The 24,066-nt window shown below is 38.6% G+C and overlaps 1 long non-coding RNA gene across 2 annotated transcripts in view; it reads right to left on the reverse strand.

The window, feature by feature from the left end:
* Nucleotides 1-17,466, reverse strand: part of LOC101687346 — a 178,542-nt gene extending 161,076 nt beyond the window's left edge. For both annotated transcript variants that reach the window (XR_001180634.2, XR_001180633.2), the window contains exons 1-2: nt 17,359-17,466; nt 5,423-5,501 (exon numbers count right to left, since the gene is read on the reverse strand). This is a non-coding gene — a long non-coding RNA (uncharacterized LOC101687346). The remainder of the gene's footprint in view (nt 1-5,422; nt 5,502-17,358) is intronic.
* Nucleotides 17,467-24,066: the final 6,600 nt, after the last annotated feature.

Below are 24,066 nucleotides of genomic sequence, written 5' to 3' on the forward strand. Positions count from 1 at the left end.
TGCTCTGATTTGCATGGAGAAAGCATAGGGAGGTACCAACAGCTGGACCAGGTGCTTGCAAATCTAAACACTGCATGACGGTGAAGACTCTTTCACCAGTCCAGGTGTGCAAAACACCAGTCTGAGTGATGACTCTCCCATACACTCACCCCATCTAGTGAGAACTCACAACAGGATTTCTCTCTTTTTGCCTTCCCCTCATCACTTACAACAGTTAGAGCATGTGAAGAACAGAGGGTTTTAATCTTGAGACAGGACTTCCACCCTAGGAGGATTAAGAACACAAGGAGTTGCCAAAGCTAACCTTGCATGTCTCCCAAGACAGGAGCATCAATCAAACATAACTGCAAAGGAGAACACTGTTTGATGCAGCCAGGGAATTAAACCCAGGTACAGGAAGACCAGAAAATCTAACCTGGATCCTACCCAAAACATCTTGCTGAGAGAGACTAATTTTGACCTCCAAAGCATAAACTATTTATTATCTGGCCCTTTACAGAAAAAGTTTGCCAGCCCCTATATTAGATTATGCAGTCAATGATTTGGTAAATGCATTTGTTTCTATCTAATCTAGAGAAGAGGGCCAGAAAGAGTTTACTCTTTTTTTTTTTTTTTTAATGGATAAGAGGATACATTTACAGTTTTGCCCCAGGACTATGTTAAGTCTCCTGCCCTCTGTCATAATAAAAGCCAAAGAAATGTGGGTACCTTGCCAAAAATCACATTAACCCATAAAATCAATGATGCTATGTTGATCAAGCCAGATGAACAAGAGAAGACCAGCATAGTATATGGATATGGACTCCTGGGCTTGAGAAAGAAACTCAATGAAGATTCAGGGGCAAACCAATTCCATAAATACTTCAGAGGTTTAACAATAAGGAGTGTGCTGAGTCATTCTTTCAAAATAACAGTCAAGATATTGGAGCACCTGGGTGGCTCAGTTCCTTAATCATCTGCCTTGGGCTCAGATCATGATCCCAGAGTCCTGGGATTCAGCCCCACAATGGACTCCCTTCTCAGAGGGGAGTCTCCCCCCACCTCAGCTTGTGCTCTCTCTTTCAAATGAATAAAATCTTAAAAAAAATAGTCAAGTTATTGTTCTTTGTTCCCCCTTCCATGAAGAAAGAATACTTTGTGAGCAACTTCAGGGTTTGGAGGCAGTATATTCCAAATCTAGAGTTACTGCTCTAGCCTATATGCCAGATGAAAAAAAGTTGCTTTGGATGGAGCCTCAGGTGGCTCAAGCAGTCCTATCACTTGAGCCATATGACCTGGCAGATTTATGGTGATTGATATTTTAATGGTCAGACAAGGTGTCATAAAGAATTTATGGCAAAATTTGGTGAGAAAAATCACAACTCAGTCCCTAGGGTTCTGAAACAAGATCATGTTATCTAAAGTGGAGAATCATAAACCTTTTCAAAAAACAACTTCTGGCAAGATACTGGGCCTGGAACTAGCCCAAGATACTAGCATGGAACACAAATGGAAAAAATGGAAAACTTGGTAACTAGCATACCAAATGACCATATGGTCAGGATAACCATCATAAGATGAGTCCCGTTAGGCTGAACAAGCCCTTAGATAAGGCAAGTCCAGCAACTGTCCAACTGGAGATAAAAATGTCATTAGGGATGGATGCCTGGTGGCTCAGTTGGTTAAGCATCTGCCTTCGGCTCAGATTAAGATCCCTGGGTCCTGCGTTCAACCCCCACATTAAGCTCCCTGCTCAGTGGGGAGCCTGCTTCTCTCTCTGCCTGCTGCTCCCCTTGCTTGTACTCTCTCTCTCAAATAAATAAACAAAATCTTCCCCAAAAATGTGATTAGGAAGTTGTAAGTTAAAACCACAATAGATACCATTACATAATGGACTGGCCAGAATCACAGACACTGAAAATACCAAGTCTTAGAAAGGATGTAGAAAATCTGAAACCCTCATATGTTGCTAGTGGCTATATAAAACAGCACAACCGCTCTGGAAAAATTATTTTTTTAAGGTTTTAGTTATTTATTTGTCAGAGAGAGGAAGAGCACAAGCAGGGGGAACAGCAGGCAGAGGGAGGCAGGCTCCTACTGAGCAAGGAGCCCAATGCAGGACTCAATCCAAGGACCCTGGGATCATGACCTGAGCTGAAGGCAGATGCTTAACCAACTAAGCCACCCAGGTGTCCCAGGTTGGTGGTACTCTTTAAAAATTAAATATATACTTAAAATATAACTACTCATTGTTATAAAATATTTCTCTTAATCCCCAGTCATATTCCTAGTATAAAGAATACTCTACATGATATTAATGTAACTTTCTTAAATTTAGTGTTTGCATGTTTTTATCCTTTCTACCTTTAACCTGTATGTTATCATATAAAAAATGGGTTTCTGGTAGAGAGCATATAATTGAGTCTAATTTTTTTTTTCCCAGTCTGATCATCTCTACCATTTAATTGAGAATTAGACCATTTATACTTAATGTAATTATCAATATCATTGGTTTTTAAATCTACCATATTGCTATTTATTCTGAGGGGTTTTTTTGTCCATTTTCTTTTCTGACTTCTAGCATTCATTGTTTATGCACCACACCCAGTGCTCCATGCAATACATGCCCTCATGTTACCCACCACCAGGCTCACCCAACCCCTCATCCTCCTCCCCTCCAAAACCCTCAGATTGTTTCTCAGAGTCCACAGTCTCTCATAGTTTGTCTCCCCCTGTGATTTCCCCCAACTCACTTCTTCTCTCCAACTCCCAATGTCCTCCGTGTTATTCCTTATGCTCCACAAGTAAGTGAAACCACATGATATTTAACTCTCTCTGCTTGATGTATTGTACTCAGCATAATCTCTTCCAGTCCCATCCATATTGATACAAAAGTTGGGTATTCATCCTCTCTGAGGGAGGCATAATACTCCATTGTATATCCATTTATCTGTTAAGAGCATCTCGGTTCTTTCCACAGTTTGGTGACTGTGATCATTGCTGCTATGAACATTGGGGTACACATGGCCCTTCTTTTCACTACATCAGTATCTTTGGGGCAAATACCTAGTAGTGCAATTGCAGGGTCATAGGGAAGCTCTATTTCTAATTTCTTAAGGAATCTCCACACTGTTTTCCAAAGTGGCTGCACCAACTTGTATTCCCACCAACAGTGTAAGAGGGTTCCCTCTTCTCCACATCCTCTCCAACACATGTTGTTTACTGTCTTGTTAATTTTGGCCATTCTAACTGGTGTAAGGTTGTATCTCAATGCTGTTTTGATTTGAATCTCCCTGACGGCTAATGGTGATGAACATTTATTCATGTGTCTGTTAGCCAATTGTATTTATTTTCTATTTATCTTAACTCTTCTTTGGCTATTATTTTCCTTCCTCTGGCTTAATAGAAGGGTTTTTTCCTTCTATATTTATGAGTCTATTTCTGGTTGTTTATTCACTTGTTTTTTTAGATTCCACATATAAGTAAAATCAGATAATGTTTCTTTTTCTATGTCTGACTTATTTCACTTAATACCCTTTAGGTCTCTCCGTGTTGTCACAGGTTTTTTATTAAATTTGTTTGCTTTGGGGGATTCCTTTTTATCTCTACTATTGGCTAGTTATCTATTTCTCTTTGTTTTTGGTTTTTAATAGTAGGCTTAGGACTTAAAATATACATCTTTAACCTGTCATATTCTATTTTCAAATAATATTCCACTTCAAGTATAATGTAAGATCCTAACAGCATTGCCCCATACATTTCACTTCTACATGTTATAAACTTCACAATTTATTTTTTACTTTAAACAGTTAACCACAATTTTAAAAAATTTAAAAGTGAGGATAAAAGTTATTTACGTTCACCCAAATATTTACCATTTTCATATCTTTACTTTAATAGACCCAATTTTATATCTAGTATTATTTTTCTTCCCCTTAAGTCTTTAAAATTTCTTATAATTCTTGTCTGCTAGTAATAAATACTCTCAGCTTTTGTTTGAAAATATATTTATTTCATCATCAAATTTTAAAGATACGTTCTTTGGTTATAGACTTTGAGGTTGACATTTCTCTCCCTGAATTTTGAAGATGTTGTTCCATTGTCTTTTGGCTTTCATAATTCCCCAACAATCTGTTAATTTTTATTTTTTTCTCTTTAGACAGAGTTTTTCCCCCCCTTGAACTGCTTTTAAATTTTTCTCATCTGTGGTTTCAGGAAATTGATTTTAATGTGTTTTGGTATAATTTTCTTTGTGCTTATCATTTTTATACTTTAAATTTCTTAGATGTGTCAAGTTATAGTTTCATCAAATTTAAAATTTTTCATTCATCTTTTCTTCAAATCTTTCTTCTTCCCCATCCATCCCCTACCCTTCTTTCTAGGATTCCAAGTTTATGTATGTGCAAAAACTTGACACTGTTCTATAAGTTTTATAGGTCACTAAGGCTCAGTTATTTTTATTTTTCTTTGTTGTCATTGTTTTTCTCTCTGTACTTGAGGTTGGGTATTTTCAATTGTTATGTGTTTGTATTTACTGATATTATCTTAGACAATGTTTAATCTGCTACTAACACCAACCAGTAAACTTTTTATCTTAGATACCAAGTTTAGTTTTTTATCCCTACAAGTTTTTATTATCTTCCATTTCTCTTTTCACAATATTTATTTTTTAATATATTGATCATAGTTATAATAATAGCTGGATTTTTTACTCTTTCTGTCCATTAATTCAATCATCTCTGTCGTTTCTTACCCCATTGTCCTGGTGGAGTTTTCTTCTTGTGTATTACATTTTCCCATATCTTGCTATGTTTAGAATTTTTTCTTAGATCTTGGTGTTTTTTTTTTTTTTATTAGACCTGAGTTTTACATTGTGAGAATTTGTATTTTGTCCTCTTCCTTTAGAGAGTATTGGTCTTTGTTCTGGAAGTTGATTAAGTTAATTGCACTTTTTAGGCTTTTATTATTTTTAAGATTTGTTAGGGCCAATCTAGAAGAGTCCTTACTTTACAGATAATTTATCATGCAAATAAGGTATGGTCCTTCTAGAATCTCTGTTGAATGGGCCAAGTAATCAACAAGGATTCTCCAATCTTGCTAGTCATAATTCAGAAGGCTCCCAGTACTGTCTATGGTTTGGCAACTCTTTAGTTAACAGCAACCTGGGCACTCTTTGCCCTACTTCATGGAGTTTTGCTCTGTACATACCTATACATCTTAGTATACAGCAAAGACACAAGAGGACTCCATGCAAATATATAGTTATTTTTCTGCATAGTTCTCCAAACTCTAGCTTCCTTAGCCTTCGTCAACTCCAATCACTGTCTCCTGAACTCAGCAAAATCATCATATCCTGCTTAGGAGCAATATACAACCACTCAGCTTTGTGATGGGGAAAGTACCTTCAGGCAAAGAACTACAGTGACCACAGTGTTTATCTCACCCATTTCCCATCTTGCAAGAATCACAGCCTTCTGTCTCCTGGCTCTGTCTTCTGTCTCTTACAGTCTTCTGTCTAATGGCTGAAAATAAATGTTTTTGTTTTTTTAGTTTTTTCAATATTTGGGGAGATAGTATCAAATTCAGTCCCTCCATCATGGTCAGAAAAGAAAGTCTATGTGAGGTGCATTAATGGTTCAGTCAATTAATTGTTCAACTCTTTATTTCAGCTCAGACCATGATCTCAGGGTCAAGGGATCAAGCCCCATGTCATGCTCCATGCTCAGAGTGGAGTCTGCTTGGGATTCTCTCTCGCCCTCTGCTCCTATCCCCACTTGCTCTCGCTCTCTCTCTCAGTAAATAAATAAATAAATAAATAATTTTTAAAAAAGGAAATGAAGTATATGAATGTATTTTGATAAGTTATAACCTCCATTTGTGAATGCAAAGTTTCATGATTATTTTATTATGCATCATTTTCAACAAACATTCACCAAGCTTCAACTATATATAACAACACTGCAATGTACTATAGAGAACACAAAGAATCTAGGGGGAAGAGATTCCTTATGTACAGAGGAAGTCCCAACAGAATAATGTCAGACCTGTCCACAGAAACCTGGCAAGCCAGGAAGGGCGGGCAAGATGTATTCAGGGCACTAAATGAGAAGAACATGCAGCCAAGAATACTTTATCCAGCAAGACTGACATTCAGAATGGTTGGAGAGATAAAGAGCTTCCAAGACCGGCAAGGTTTAAAAGGGTATGTGACCACCAAGCCAGCACTACAAGAAATATTAACGGGGGTTCTATAAAAGAGAAAAAAGCCCAAGAATATCATTGAACAGAAATTTATGGAGACAGTCTATAGAAACAAAGATTTCACATGTAACATGATGTCAATAAAAACGTATCTCTCAATAACCACTCTCAGCATGAATGGCCTAAATGTACCCATAAAATGGCACAGGGTTGCAGACTGGATAAAACGACAGGACCCATTCATATGTTGTCAACAAGTGACCCATTTTGAACCTAAGGATACATCCAGACTGAAAGCGAAGGGATGGAGAAGCATCTTTCATGCCAATGGGCCTCAAAAGAAGGCTGGGGTAGCGATTCCCATATCAGATAAACTAGATTTTAAACTAAAGACTGTAGTCAGAGATACAGAAGGACACTACATCATTCTTAAAGGGTCTATCACCAAGAAGATCTAACAATTGTAAATATTTATGCCCCCAATATGGGAGCAGCCAACTACATAAGACAACTGTTAAGCAAGATAAAGAGTCATATTAATATGAATACATTAATAGTAGGGGATCTTAATATGCCACTCTCAGTAATAGACAGATCATCCAAGCAGAAAATCAATAGAGAAACAAAAAGAGCATTGAATGACACATTGGACCAGATGGACCTCATAGATATATACAGAACATTCCACCCTAAAACAACAGAATATTCATTCTTCTCAAGTGCACATGGAACCTTCTCCAGAATAAACCACATACTGGATCACAAATCAGGGCTCAACCAACACCACAAGACTGAGATTATTCCCTGAATATTCTCAGATCACAATGCTTTGAAACTGGAGCTCAATCACAAGAAAAAGTTTGGAAGGAATTCAAACACCTGGAAGCTAAAGACCACTTTGCTTAAGAATGCTTGGATCAGCCAGGAAATCAAGGAAGAACTTAAACAATGCATGGAAACCAATGAGAATGAAGACACTTTGGTCCAAAACCTATGGGATAAGGCAAGGGCAGTCCTAAGGGGGAAATACATAGTCATCCAAGCCTCTCTCAAAAAAATTGAAAAATCCAGAATTCACCAGCTGTCTTTACACCTCAAAGAATTGGAGAATCAACAACAAATTAAGCCAACTCCACACACAAGAAGGGAAATAATCAAGATTAGAGCAGAGATCAATGAGATAGAAACAAAAGATATAGTAGAATATATCAATGAAACTAGAAGCTGGTTTTTTGAAAGGATCAATAAGATAGATAAACCATTGGCCAAACTAATGCAAAAGAAAAGAGAGAAGACCCAAATTAATAAAATTATGAATGAAAAGGGAGAGATCACAATTAACACCAAGGAAATAGAAATAATCATTATTATTAATCAACAATTATATCATGAAATTATTATCAACAATCATATCAATATTATGAAATTATTATCAACAATTATATGCCAATAAGTTAAGCAACCTAGATGAAATGGATGCAATCCTGGAAAACTATAAACTTCCAAAACTGAATCAGGAAGAAACTGACAACCTGAAGAGACCAATATCTAGTAACGAGATTGAAGCAGCGATCAAAAACCTCCCAAAAAAACAAGAGCCCAGGACCTGATGGATTCTCTGGTGAATTCTACCAAACTTTCAAAGAAGAAATAATACCTATTATTTCTAATAGGTACCTAATAATATCTAATAATATCTGAAGCTGTTTCAAAAAATTGAAGCAGAAGGAAAACTTCCAGACTCTTTTTATGAAGCCGGCATTACCCTGATCCCTAAACCAAGCAAAGACCCCACAAAAAGGAGGATTTCAGACCAATATCCCTGATGAATATGGATGCCAAGATTCTCAACAAGATTCTAGCTAATAGGGTCCAACATTACATTAAAAAGATTATCTACCATGACCAGGTGGGATTCATCCCTGGGTTGCAAGGGTGGTTCAACATTCGCAAATCAATCAATGTGACAGAAGAAATCAATAAGAGAAGAGAGAAGAACCACATGGTCCTCTCAATTGATGCAGAAAAAGCATTTGACAAAATCCAGCCTCTGTTCCTGATTAAAACACTTCAAAGTATAAGGATAGAGGGAACATTCCTCAACTTCAAAAACTCTATCTATGAAAAACCCACAGTGAATATCATCCTCAATGGGAAAATGCTGACAGCCTTCCCTTTGAGATCAGGAACACTACAAGGATGCAACATAGTATTAGATGCCCTAGCAACAGCAATCAGACAACAAAGAGAAATAAAAGGTATCCAAACTGGCAATGAAGAAGTCAAACTCTCTCTCTTCACAGATGACATGATACTTTATATGGAAAACCCAAAAGACTCCACGACCAAACTACTAGAACTCATTCAGCAATTCAGTAATGTGGCAGGATACAAAATCAATGTACAGAAATCAGTTGCTTTCTTATACACTAACAATGAAAATACAGAAAGGGAAATTAGAAAATTGATTCCATTTACTATAGCACCAAGAACCATAAGATTAATAAGGCTAGAACTTGCCTTTGATGAGATTCTAATCTCCTGGGGGTGACATACTGCACACTGGTGTCTAGGTAAAACATGTTAAGTATTATAACTTAAGTGTTAAAACAGTATAGAAAAAAGAAATAATATTAACAGGATTAAAGATGGCTTCAAGGAAAAGGTGGCATGTGGGCTGATCCAGAAAAATGAGTAGAATTTCAATAAGAAGTCAGATCAACAGATAGTAGCATAGCAAGTGCTTGGAGGACAATGACTGGCAGGCAATGTAGCCAGGTCTTGGAGAGAAGAGGGAGAGCAATTTAGGAGATGAGCCTAGATTAAAGAGTCTAGATAAAATCTAGATAGATAAAATCTTTGGATTTTAAAAGCTTTGGACTACAAACATGTCAGTGATATATAAGGAGTGGCAAAGCAAGAATACTCATAATTTTAATATTAGATTCCTAAACCCTGATATTATCCACTCACCACTCTTCTCTCTTGACAGGTTCAATTAGCCAACTGCTGCCCACCCTCCAACATGCTTTTCATTTTTCTTAAACTTTCACCTCAGTCATTCTTGACAGGTGACTATTTCCATCAACAGTCTGCCAAAAAAACAGCCCATCCAGCTTGAGTCACTTCCCATGACAATGTCCTTGGTATGTTCATTCATTCATATATCATTCCATATTTAATTAGCAACTATTAAATTCCAGGCAGTATTATAGACATGCAGTAGATACAATAAAAATTAAGACTACCTTCATAGAATTTGTATTCGGTGGGGGAGACATAATAAACAAGCAAACAAACAAATAAGCAACAGAACTCTGTAATATGAGTAAACACGATATTACAACAGATAATAAGAATAATTGAGGCAACCAACAACAGGACATGCTCACCCGAGAGTTTGTTAGAAATGGAGAACCATCCTAAACATATTAGAGCAGATATTGTATTTCAGTGAAAAGCTAAGACAGACCTCCCTGGGCCTGCTGCATCTGCACTAGATCCCACACACAACTAACTAATATAGAAACAAAGGGGAGGAGAGGTTTGCAGACAAAACCTAGATCATGATCTTTGCTGTGAACAAACATGGGCCCGTAACTCAGGAGGGAGCCCAGAGCTAACGCCGTAGATGTGGTAGCTAACATCTCTAAAATGAAGTCTGGTGCAGAACTTGTGATCTTGAGATCACTAATACGGCTGTATCATTTTAAAAAGGAACTAGCAAACAAAATACTGGTAGTGAAAGTCTTCAATCTGAAGAATCTTTTTTTAGGGAATTCCTGTGTCACCAAATGGGGGCTGTGATTTGGCCATCACAGGCAAATAGAACTTCTAACAGCAACTACTTGCAAAATGGATCTATACAGGAAGGAAAAAAGAAGAGGAAGAAAGGAAAGGAAGGAAAGAAGAAGGGAAGAAGGGAGGATGAAAGCTTAGAAAATCATTTATAATGCATGAGGAGCAGCTGCCTTGATGCAAAAGAACGTATCCGAAAGAAAAAAGTCATACAGTTTATCTCTCTATTCATAGCACCACTAAAGCAACTGCATCTACCTGTACAAAAGGACTCTTAGGAGAAAAGAAAGCTCCCCTTTAAGTAGAAAAGCTCTCTCTCTCTGGATCTTGGTATCTTTCTCTGTTAGAATGGGAGCATCTTCTAAATCTGGAAACTATTCAATGTAATGGTACCATGTAGTATAATTATAAAGTGACCCTTGGTTATCACCCACCCAAGGGTGAGCAGCAAAATAAGGGGGAAAAGTTACGAAGACTTCCAGGACCTGTCTCAGCATCTAGCCAGGTGGGTGGAGGAGGGGGCACAGTTTAAAAATCTAAGCTTGATGTGGTATATATACACAATGGAATACTATGCAGCCATCAAAAGAAATGAAATCTTGCCATTTGCGACAACATGGATGGAACTAGAGCGTATCATGCTTAGTGAAATAAGTCAAGCGGAGAAAGACAACTATCATATGATCTCCCTGATATGAGGAAGTGGGTTGCAACATGGGGGCTTAAGTGGGTACGAGAAGAATAAATGAAAGAAGATGGGATTGGGAGGGAGACAAACCATAAGTGACTCTTAATCTCACAAAACAAACTGAGGGTTGCTGGGGGGAGGGGGTTTGGGAGAAGGGGGTGGGATTATGGACATTGGGGAGGGTATGTGCTTTGGTGAGTGCTGTGAAGTGTGTAAACCTGGTGATTCACAGACCTGTACCCCTGGGGATAAAAATATATGTTTATAAAAAATAAAAAATTATATTAAAAAAAATCTAAGCTTGTAATCTAAATACAGAACTGCACTTCTGAAGGTGTAAATTTTTATTTGTTAAATTCATAATATATGCTGATATAAAAATTTTAAAATTTCAAATGCAACAAAGTGAAAGACAGATCTCCTTCCCATCTCTGTGTCCCAGTAACCCTCTAGATTTTGTTTGTGAACTTCAGAAATAAACTCTACATCTGCAGCCAAATATGCATATGTGTGCATACTACGTTGGTAACACATTTTTTTTCTTAAGATTTTTATTTATTTATTTATTTGACAGAGAGAGAGAGAGATCACAAGTAAGCAGAGAGGTAGGTAGAGAGAGGGGGGGAAGCAGGCTCCCTGCTGAGCAGAAAGCCCAATGTGGGTCTTGATCCCAGGACCCTGAGACCATTACCTGAGCCATCCAGGCACCCCAGTAACACATATTCTTAAAGTGGAAATATACTACACAAATTGTTCCACACATAATTTTTTATTTCCCCTTAATATATTTTGATGTGTATTCCATATCTGTATATAAAGATCTACTCCATTTTAATGACTCTGTAATATTCCATTACACATTTGTAATATTTTATTGAACCCATCCCCTCTTCGTAGATATGTAACTCCTTTCAATATTCTCTACTATGCTGCAATGAAGGATTCCATATTTCAGTCATCTTATAGTTGTATAACTATAGGATAAAGTTCTAGAGGTGGCAAGTACAGGTCAAAAGGCACTCACATTTGTGAGTGCAATGCTTGCAAATGGGTCCCTATGGAGTTATCACTCCCACTATCACTCTGGAAGAATGTCTATTTCCCATGCTCCCTCTAATAGTGTTAGCAAACATTTTCATATCTTGCTGTTTAATAGGTGAAAAGTGATGTCCTAGTGATGTTTCCATTTGCATTCTCTTTTAGGAGTAAAGTTGGGCATTTATTCATATGTTTGAACCACTTCTACTTCCTCTACCTTAAACTATTAGTTTTTTACCTTTGCCCATTTTTCTATGGATTTGTTGCTCTTCTTTTGAATTATAGGAGTTCTTCATATACTAGGGACATCAGTAAGTCTATGATAGGTATTGCTGTGCAAAATGCTGTGCCAAAAAAAATCCAAATTTCTTTTTTCATTTGTTGTTTGTCTTTTGACTTTGATTATGTAAATTTTGGCTTACAGAAATTTTGTACTTTCATTTCTTTAAATACGTGAATGATATTTCTCTTCAGCTTCTGGGTTTTGTGCCACCTTAAGTCTTTCCCACCATGATGAGTTTTTAAACATTCTTCCATAGTTTTTTTTAAATTTAGTTTTCATTTTTTTATTGAGGTATAATTGACATACAACATTCTGTTTCTTTCAGGTATATAACATGACTCAATATTTGTATATATTGTGAAATGATCACAATAAGTCTATTTAATATCCATCACCATACCTAGATACAGAATTATTTTTGTGACCAGAACTTTAAGACCTACTTTCTTAACAATTTTCAAATATACAATATAGTTTACTAATTATAGTTTCCATACCATACGTTAAATCCCTAGGATGTAATTAATCCCTATTTATCTTATACCTGATGGTTCTTTTTTCCTCCCCCTAACACAACCCATCTTACCAATGTCCCCACAACTTTTTGCCTCAAGCAACCACCAATCTGTTCTCTATATCTATGAATTTGGTTTCTTTTTCAGTACTTCTATGATTTCATTGACCAAGTTTAAATTGATCCATTGTGAAATTATTTTTAGTATAACGATGTGTTCCAACACCATTTGTTGGATTATCTACCTCATCTCCACTGATTAAAAATACTTACCTTTTCATATTATAAAAAGTAACAGTTAATATTTTCTTAATTTTATAAGTATTTTAGGATAAAAACTATATTTTCATGTCTTAAGACATTTCTTTATGGGACAATCCAACTGGAAGATATAACAATTGGAAATATTTATGCACTCAATATAGGAACATCCAAATACATAAAACAGTTAACAAAAAACTAAAAGGAACTAATTGATAATAGTAAATAATAGCCAGAGAACTTAACACCCAACTTACATCAATGGACAGATCATTTAAACAGAAAATCAACAAGGAAACAATGACTTTGAATGACACACTGGACCAGATGGATTTAACAGTTACATTAAAAAAAACTTCCTCTTAAAACAGCAAAATACACATTCTTTTGAGGTGGACATTAGACATTCTCCAGAATAGATCATACATTAGCCTATAAAGTCAGCCTCAACAAATTCAAGAAGTTCAAACTCATACCATACATCTTTTCTGACCACAGTACTATGAAACTAGAAGTCAGCCACAAGAAAAAAAACTGGAAAGAACACAAATACATGGAGATTATATTACATGCTAATAAACAATGAGTGGGCCAACCAGTAAATCAAAAAGAAATTAAAAAGTATATGAAAACAAATTAAAGTGAAAACACAACAGTCTAAAACCTTTGAGATGCAGCAAAAGCAGTCCTAACAGGGAAATTTGAAGCAATAGAGACCTACCTCTAGAAGCAAGAAAAATCTCAAAAATCGACATAACCCTACATCTAAAGGATCTAGAGAAAAGAGAACAACAAGTAAACCTAAAGCCAGCAGAAGGAAGGAAACAACAAGAATTAGAGAAGAAATAAATGATACAGAAACTAAAAAGCAACAGAAGAGATCAGGAGCTGGATTTAAAAAAAAAAATCAATAAAACTGACAAATGCCTAGCCATAATTATCAAGAAAAAAAGAAAAAGGACCCAAGTAAATAAATCACAAATGAGAGAAGAGAAATAACAGTCAACTTCACAGAAATACAATCAACCATAAGAGAATATTGTGAAAAACTATATGCCAACAAACTGGGCAGCCCAGAAGAAATAGGTAAATTCCTAGGAACAAATAAACTACCATAACTGAAGCATGAACAGAAAATTTGAATAGACTGATAACCAGCAGAGAAATTGAGTCAGTAATCAAAAAATTCCCAAAAAGCAGAAGTCTAGGACAAGATGGCTTCACAAGTGAATTCTATCAAACGTTTAAAGACGAGCTAATAGTTAATACCTATTCCTCCCAAACTTTCTCCAAAAATACATGAGGCAAGAAAACTTCTAAATTCATTCTATGAAGCCAGGATTACCCTGATACCAAAACCAGATAAAGATATCATCAAAGGGGCACCTGGGTGGCTCAGTGGGTTAAGCCTCTGCCCTCGGCTCAGGTCATGATCTCAGGGTCCTGGGATCAAGCCCCACATCGGGCTCTCTGCTCAGCGGGGAGCCTGCTTCCCCCTTTCTCTCTGCCTGCTGCTCTGCCACTTGTGATTTCTCTCTCCCTCTGTCAAATAAATAAATAAATAAATCTTTAAAAAAAAAAAAAAGAGGATACCACCAAAAAAAAAAAAAAAGAAAAGAAATATAAACTACTATCTCTGGTGAACATATATCCAAAAATCCTCAATAAAATATTATCAAACAGAATCCAGTATTTTTTTTAAAAACCATCCACCACAATCAAGTGGGATTTATTCATGGGTTGCATGGGGGGTTTATATGTGCAAAACAACATGATACATCACATTAATAAAAGAAAGGTTAAGAACCATATGATCATTTAAATAGATACGGAAAAAGCATTTGAGAAGTACAACATCCATTCATGATAAAAACCCTCAATAAAGTTAGAAGGAACATACCTCAATGTATTAAAGGCCATATATGAAAAACCCACAGTTAATATCATTCTCAATGGGGCAAAACTGAGAGCTTTACTTCTATGGTAAGGAATAAGAAGGGTGTCCACTCTCACCACTTCAATTCAACATAATACTAGAAGCCCTAGCTACAGCAATCAGACAAAAAGATCATTCAGATCGGTAAATAAAAAGTGAAACTTTCACTATTTGCGGCTGACATGATACTATATCTAGAAAACCTGAAAGACTTCACCAAAAGCTGCTAGAATTGATAAATGAATTCAGCAAAGTCACAGGATAAAAAAAAAATCAATATACAGAAATATGTTGCATTTCTATGCACCAATAATGAAACAGCACAAAGAGAAATTAAGAAACCATCCCATTTACAATTACACCAAAAATAATAAGATAACTAGGAATAAACCCAACCAAAGAAGTGAAAGACCTGTACTCTAAAAACTATAAAACATTGATGAAAAAAATTGAAGATGACACCAGGAAATGAAAAGACATTCCATGTTCCTGAATTGGAAGAAAAAATATTGTTCAAATGTCTATGCTACCCAAAGCTATCTACACATTTAATGCAATCCCTATCAAAATACCAACAGCATTTTTCACAGAACTTGAAAAAACAATTCTCAAATTTGTACGGAACCACAAAAGACTCCAAAAGCCAAAGCAACCTTGAAAAAGAAAAGCAAAGCTGGAGGCATCACAATACTGGTCTGCAAACTCTATTCCAAAGCTGTTGTAATCAAAACAGTATGGTGCTGACACAAAAACAGACACACAGGTCAACAGAACAGAACAGAAAACCCAGAAATGGACCCACAACTATACAGTTAATTAAGCTTCAACAAAGCAGGAAAGAATATCCAATGGTAAAAGGATCGCCTCTTCCTCAGATAATGTTGGGAAAACTGGAGAGCAACATTCAAAAGAAATTGGACTACTGGGATGCCTGGATGGCTCAGTTGGTTAAGTGGCTGCCTTTGGCTCAGGTTATGATCCCAGGGTCCTGGGACTGAGTCCCAAATCTGGCTCCTTGCTCAGCGGAGAGCCTGCTTCTCCCTCTGCTTGCTCTGCCTGCTGCTCCCCCTGCTTATGCTCTCTCGCTCTTGCTCTCTCTGACAAATAAATAAACAAAATCTTTTTTTTAAAACTCTGGACCACTTTCTTATGACACACACAAAAATAAAATTAAAATGTATTAAAGACTTAAATAAGAGACCTAAAATGATAAAAATGCTAGAAGAGAACACAGGCAGTAACTTCTTTTGACATCATCCATAGCAACATTTTTCTAGATAGGCCCCCTGAAGCAAGGGAAACAAAATCAAAAATGAATTATTCTGACTACATCAAAATAAACAGTTTCTGCACAGCAAAGGAAACAGTCAACAAAACCAAAAGACAACTGACAGAATGGGAGAAGATATTTGCAAATGACATATCTGATAAAGGTTTAGTATCTAAAATATATTAAAAACTTACAAAATTCAACACTCAAAAGACAAATAATCCAATTAAAAATGGGCAGAAGACATGAATAGACATTTCTCCAAAGACGACACCCAGATGGCCAACAAACACATGAGAAGATGTTCATCATCAGGGAAATACAAATCAGAACCACAATGAGATATCACCTCACACCTCTCAGAATGGCTAAAATCAAAAATACAAGACACAACAGGTGTTGAGGATGCCAAGAAAAAGGAACCCTTGTACACTGCTGGTGGGAATGCAAACTGGTACAGCCATTCTAGAAAACATTATGGAGGTTCCTCAAAAAGTTAGAAACAGAACTACCCTATGATCCAGCAATCATACTACAGGGTATCTACCCAAAGAATCAAAAAACACTAATTCAAATGAATACTTTCACGCCTATGTTTATAGCAGTATTATCTACAACAGCCAAGATATGGAAGCAGAGCTGGTGTCCATCAATTGATGAATAGATTTTAAAAAATAGGTGCTATATATGTAATGGAATATTACTCGGCTATAAAAAAGAGTGAGGGGCACCTAGGTGACTCAGTCGGTTGAGCATCTGCCTTCGGCTCAGGTCATGATCCCAGAGTCCTGGGATCGAGGCCCTCATCAGGCTCCCTGCTCAGCAGGGAGTCTGCTTCTCCTTCTCCCACTCCCCCTACTTGTGTTCCTTGTCTCTCTCTCTCTGTCAAATTTAATTTACCAAGTAAGTAAATTAAATTTAAAAAATGAATGAAATCTTGCCATTTGCAATGACATGGATGGAGCTAGGGAGTATAATGCTAAGCAAAATAAGCCAGTTGGAGAAAGACAACTACCAAACGGTCTCACTCATATGTGGAATTTAAGAAACAAACAAACAAACAAACAAAAGCAACAGGAAAAAGAGACACTAACCAAGAAACAGTCTCTTAACTATAGCAAACAAACCTAGGGTTACCAGAGAGGAGGTAAGTGAAGTGGGTTAAATAGGTGTTGGGAATTAAGGAGGTCACTTGTCATGATCACCAGATGATGTATGGAATTGTTGAGTCAGTACATTGTACACCTAAAACTAATACAGCACCTTATATTAACTAACTGGAATGAAAATAAAAACTTTAAGAAAAAATTCAAGAAGATATTTCCTTATTACATTAAAACATGTAAACTATACCACAAGGTTCAATATCCCTAACTTGGCATTTCCTCACCTTTAAAATACACTAGGAACCTCAAACAGGAAAACTGGCCAAGATTTTTCTTAACTGTGAGAGGCCCCTAGGAAATAAGGCCAGTTACCTGGCAGCTCCATCTGTATACGATCCCCTAAATTCCGCCTTCCTCCAGAGACTTTCAAACAAAGATCAAGGTGTTCATGTCACAAAGGCAATGGTGATGGTGATCTCAGAGCCAGTGATGGCATAGAGAGGACTGAAGGGGGCCATTAGAACACGTAACCTGCTTACTACTATGCCCAAGACTAGAAAGTCCTCAGAAGTCACTGACCTAAGAAAGGAGAGAAGTTTCTGCCAAGCAAAAAAGAGCCTGACATAGAAAGCGTTCTTCCCAGCTACCGGACGGGCAAGGGGAGAGCTGGGTCAGGGCAGCAGGGATGGCGGGGGAGTGGAGGGATGGTTAGGTAGACGGAGCTTTTTGTTTGTTTGGAGGCTGGTTGTGATTTGGTTTTTTATTTTGCTGTTTGTTGCATGAAGTGGGTTCTGCACCTGAATGTCTCATTACCCTGAGTTGTTTTGATTGGATCCCAAGGTGCTTTCCCCAGGGTATGTTTTGGGAAAGAGCTTAGAATAGTTACATTAGATCTAGTTCTGATTATTAAGTGACAAGGATAAGATAAGCTTGCTTTTTATTTTTTGCTCCCTTGAATCTGAAACAAGTTTACTGCCAGAAATGGATGCAGATAAAAATATATTTAAGTGACTGGGACTTGGAATCGCCCACAGAAAAGGTCCTCCTATTTAACATCAGAACGCAAAACAAGAAGGATGTTGGTTTTTCTATAACGGATGTTCAGCTGAATTATGTCTGTTCCCCATGGGGGTAGGTGGGTGGAGAAAACAGGATAAATACTCCAATCCCTCCACCCCCAGGAGCAGTTAACATATATGAGACACCAGTGAACAAAACAGACAATGCCCTAACCTCCTCTAGCCTACAGTCTAGGGCCTCTTAGGCCAGAGGCAGAGAGAAGAAATGCCTTTCATTTCGCATAGTGTAATAACTAGAAGGGACATTAAAGAGTATACAACAGAATGGGCCATTTTTATCAGTGAGAAAACTAGTACCATCCCAAAGTCATTCACGAGAATGATGAGGCTCCCTACTGAGTGCTCTTCTCACTTACTCCTCATCACAACCACATGCAGCAGACAACACAGTTACATCCATTTTCAGAAATTTTCAGAAAGGTTCAGTCAATAGGTCATCAATAAATAATTGATGAATGAATGAAGAATTCTAATGCACTTACTCTGCTGTTACAGTGTTGCTATGCTCTTTCCACAGAAGCTCTCCCTGAGCTCTTCCCCACCAAACCTAGTCCTTTTCTGGGGCTCCCCGTCTCTGTAAATGACCCACGTGCAGCATCAGCACAAGGCCGAAACCGAGGGGGTCTCCTTAATGTCTCCCTCCCTCCACTTACCTTGAGAATCCTTCACCGGGTCCCATTGGCTTTAACTTCCTTCTGATGAGCATTGGGCGTTACACACAACTAATGAATGGCCAAACACACAATCAAAAACTAATGATGATGTACTACCTGTTGTCTAATTGAACATAATAAAAATAAATAATAAAATTAATAAAGTCACCTAAGGACAAAAAATAAAAGGATAAAATAAAATAAATTAAATTCTCCTGAAGCCATCCACATCCTTCTGTCCTCTCCAAACTGCTATCTGTCCTCTCCCCTCGTCCAAATTGCTATCATCTCTTACCTAATGACCACAGCTACCTCCTAACTGGGTCCTCACATACATTCTAGGCTCCCTTCAATATGCCTTCCTGTGCCTTCTGGCAAGAGTGACCTGTTCAAAAGACAAGTGTCTTCACTCTCTTCCTCTTCCTTTCCTTCCTAGACAGTTGGGGCCCACAGCCACTACACAGCTCGAGATCTAAGAAGGGGCCTAGATAGGAACCTCCAGGATGCCATATATACTAACAAGTACATAGGACCCAAACCAGCTGCACTCTGATCTCTAAACCTACCAGACAGGGGATTAAATATCATGAATTTCAGTAGCAATGGAACCTGCTGACAAGGGTCTCAGAGAAGAGATAGCAGAACCCAGCAAGGAAGCAAAGTCTCTCCAGACCAGGTGTTTTTCAGGCTCAGCTCCCATGTCTTCCATAGCACCATGCCTTGGTTTTCGCTTCTTGCCCTTCCTGCTGAGCTCATTGAAGACAGTCTTACCATCATCTTTTCATTCATCACAAGAGTCAACAAAGCCCACAGTAGGCAGCTACACCTGTCCTCTGCCCCGCCCCAAGCACAGATATTAGAAGACTATTGAGTAAAAGCTTACATAGTTTATATTCTCAAGGCCTTAGTCATAGGTGAGGGCTAGTGAAGGAGGCAATACACACACTCTCTTTTACGTCTTCAAATACTAAAGGATTCTCTGGAGGAGTAAACAGTAAAATGACAATGGCTGCCTCAAGGAGTGGAACTGATGGGCTGGGAAACGGACATCATTCAGCTGAACATCCCTTACAGAAAAACCAACAGACTGTCCTGTGGCAAACTGTCAGCCAACATTTGCAACATTTGCATTGCAAAAATAAAGACAACTCTGGCTGGTTTAAGTGGGAAGGGAGATTGTTGGAAGGATGGTGGATGGCTTAGACTGCCCAAATCAGACTTGAGGGACTAAAAAGTCAAGGACAGTGTCCCCAGAAAATTCTACCTTCTTCGGTGAGAAGCAGGAAGGCAGGAAGGGAGAATCCTTTGCCTCAGAAAGAAAGAAGAATCCTCCAGCACTGCACAGGGGCTCAGGATCTAAGCAGCCAGGGTGAATTGCGGTTGGGTAACTATACTTGCACGTATATATTCAAAAGCACTGAAGGCAAGAACTCAGGTATGTATACTAATGGGCATAGCAGCATTGTCCACAATAGGCAAAAAGTAGAAACAACCCAAATGTCCATTGCTAGGAGAATGGAGAAACAAAATGTGATGAATACATACCATGGAATATCATTCAATCTTAAAGAGAAATGAAATTCTGATACCTACTAGAATATGGATGCATCTTGAAGACCCACTAACTGAAATAAGTCACTCACAAAAGGACAAATACCGTATAACTCCTGTTTTATAAGTAGGCAAATTCTCAGAGACAGAAGGTAGAGTGGTGGTTCCAAGGGCTGGAGGGAGGAAGAGGAAATCATTCGCTAATGGGTACAGAGTTTTTGTTGGAGATGCTGAAAAAGCTGTGGGTATAGTTGGTGGTGATTATTACCCAACCTTGTGAATGTACTTTATGCCACTGAATTATATATTTAAAGATGGTTAAGATGATCGATATTATGTATTTTTCACCACAATAATAAAAAAAAATAAGGATTGAAAACACCCACAACACTCACTTTCCCCCATAGGTTCTTCTATGCATTTATATTCATGGGCATGTATTACCTATTTAAGGCAGATTTTTTAAATCAAGGGATTTATACAGTTATAGGATGTGCTTTCAACTATGCAAAAGTGAGTCTACTATATCTTAGAAATGGTAAATTATTGAGAAAAAAACTGCAAAAGCCAAAAACTGCATCTGTGTGTAAATATATTCATCAATGTAAATAAATTCACTCATTGCTGTTGCTCCCACAGACGCAAAGAACAGACTCTCTCCCTTTCTTCCCTCTCCTCAGAGCCCAACCCGTTTCCTGTCACACGCATCAAGAATTTCATAATTCTAGCAATCTCTCATCCAAAAAAAAATTCTTGGCACAAGATTTATCACTCCCCAAATCATAATGCAAATTATATTTTTAATGCCTGGAGTATTAATTTGAGAATGTGAACAATAATTGCAGGACTGTCACAAAAAGACTTGAAGTCTTTTTTTTTTTTTCTTCCTAAAATAGAGAACAATGGAGGATGTGGGAGCTGTGACTGGCCTGGAGAGTGCAGACAGCCAAAATGGATTTCCAGTAGCATTCAGGTGATCCACAAAAGATCAGTTTAATCAGCCTCTATTTCTTGGCTGACACTTTGCACCACGATACCATAGTGTTCTTCCAACATAGTAGAAGTACGCAAGTCAAAATAACTTACCAACAAATCTTGGGAAGCCTGGTGTGTGCCCAGCACTGTAACTTCAAGTCTGTATTCTGCCAAATCTATGATGTCAAACAGAAAAGGGAAATTGTCCAGCTCTGCTGTGTCCCACGTTGAACTTCCCAAGAACATGAAACATGTTTTGTTCATCACCCAATGCCTGACACACAGTAAGCCTAAAAGATGTTTGAAGGGATGCCTGAAGGGGGAGATGCCGATCCGGAGCACTTGTCTCCAAAGCTGGTATGGCAAATAAGCGATGGCCTCACCTCTATAGACTGACAGCGAGCCGGTCACCAGCCCAAGTCTAGCTGTGATCGGCTGAGCAGTGGTCAGGAAATTAGGGACTTCGCTCATTCCAGAAGCACTGATTGAATGGCTACTCTATTGCAGACACTGTACCAAACTCTGAGGATACAAAGGAAAAGGAGATGCTGCCCCTGCACTTTGGCCGCTTTGGTTGATGTCAGGCTAGAGGGGAGACCAACATGTCTGCTGACAATTACAGTGCAGAGTGGGAAGTGCTACCTACGCAGAAGGCAGCGGGAGCCCAGCAGAGGGAGCAATGATGGGGTGGGGGTGGGGGGGAGGGCATGGAAGATCAGGAATTTCAAGCCAAGCCAGGACAGTCAGGCTGTGGTGGAGAAGGAAAGGCAGGAGGGATGCTCAGGAAGTGCCCAGAGAGCAGACCTGGAAGGGACATCACAGGGAAAGGGGGCTGGACAGGAAGGAGCCAGGAAGAGAGCTGGAAGAGTTAGAAAATGAAAAAGATAATGTTGCAGTGGGTAGGGGAAACTTGTCTTCTCTGTTTTCCCTGGAAGAACGCTAAAAGGAGGTTGGGCAGGTTGGCTGGCTGTTTGGTGGGTGGGGTAGCACATCAGCAGTGAGAGAAGGCTGGGGACTGTGGGAAGCTTTATTGGAGCCGAGAGGAGCATCTGTAAGAAGAAAGGAGTTAGACACCATTGTCATCCTGTCTTTGGCACAGCATTACTCTGTTACTCGGAGGTTTCTGACTGACTGTCCTCTATCCCCGCAGAAGCAGGTAGGGCCTGTAACTTCAGCCCACACTGGAACCAAAAGAGGTTGGGTTATGCAGGAAGGAGGTCAGGGTCCTCGATTCTTTTCTAATCCAGAATTTCCAGTTCTGCTTCTTGAATTCAGGTTCCTCATCTGCCAGGTGCGTGGAAGGATCATGGATCTAAAGCCCATGCCAGTCCTGAGAGTCTCTGACTCCTTGACTCAGGATCCATCCCAGTTAGAGAGATATATGGTGCTATGGGCTGAATTATGTCCTCCAAAATTCATATGTTGAAGCCCTAACTTAACACCTCAGAATGTGGCTGCATTTGGAGGCAGAGTCTTTAAAGAGATCATTAGGGCTGAGCAAGTCAAATGAGCGGTCCTAATCCAGGCTGATTAATTATTTTGGGGGAGAGGAAATTTGGATGTACGAGAGATATGAGGAACACACAGATGCACAGAGAAAAGGCCACACGAGGCGATAGCAAGAAGCTACTATATGCAACTGGAAGAGAGAGGCCTTGGGAGAACCCAAACCTGACACACCTTGACCTTCGAATTCCAGCCCTCAGAACTATGAGAAAATAAATTTCTGCTGCTTAAACCACCAGTCTGTGATATTTTACTACGGCAGCCCTAGCAAACTAATACATATGGCAACAGACCAACTTAAAAGGTTAAATTGTCCAGGAAGAGGGCTTCCTCAAGCAAAACAGCCTCTGGTTCTTTTGACATTCAGCCAGTTTGCCTGGGGCCCTGTGCCATGACTAATAAGATGCAATTCAATATAACAAGTGTTTACGGAATGCCAGCCATAAAGAGAGGCACTGGCAGTACACACCTAATTCTCCAAGGTCTTGGGATTAAGAGGGGATGGAGAAAGATCAATCAAAAATCTAACACCGGCCAAAAATATTAAATCTCTCCTTTCTCCATATGTGACCTCCATCTTCAAGAACTGATGGATTCTCCTCTCCTGGGGCTAGCCCAGTCTCTCCTACAGGTCATCATCAGCCACAAGTAAGCATGAGAAGAAAGAAGTCTAGAAATCCACAGACTTGGATTAGCCATTGTTACAACAGAGAAGCTGAAGCAGCTCCCAGGGAGGGACTCCTCTGTTCAAAGGGAGAAGACAATTCAGGGAGGGAAAGAATCTAGAAAACTTGCTGGCATTTGTGATCACTAAGGCAGAAATCTGCTGAATGGGAAAGAACGGGTTGAAAACATGTCCATGGTTTTCTCAGCTGTGCCTAGAAAAGTGTGTAAAAGAGAGAAATCTCACAGCTGAGCTCTTTCTTTGGATAAAAATATGTTAGAAAAGGGGTGCCTGGGTGGCTCAGTCAGTTAAGTGTCTGCCTCCGGCTCAGGTCATGATCTCAGCTTCCTGGGATTGAGCCTCATATTGGACTCCCTGTTCAGCAGGGAATCTGCTTCTCCCTTTCCCTCTGCCTGCTTGTGCACTTGCTATCTGTCTCTCCCTGTCAAATAAATAAAATCTTAAAAAAAAAAAAAAAAGCTGGTATGGAAGCAAAGAGGACTGGAAAGTGACAAGAAGGAAAGAAAGATCTGGAGCTTGTTTTATTTTTATAATTAATATCTG

This window comes from Mustela putorius, unplaced genomic scaffold (assembly GCF_011764305.1).
Source record: "Mustela putorius furo isolate JIRA1106 unplaced genomic scaffold, ASM1176430v1.1 tig00000179_pilon_pilon_pilon, whole genome shotgun sequence".
In the NCBI taxonomy this organism is placed as follows: Eukaryota; Metazoa; Chordata; class Mammalia; order Carnivora; family Mustelidae; genus Mustela; species Mustela putorius.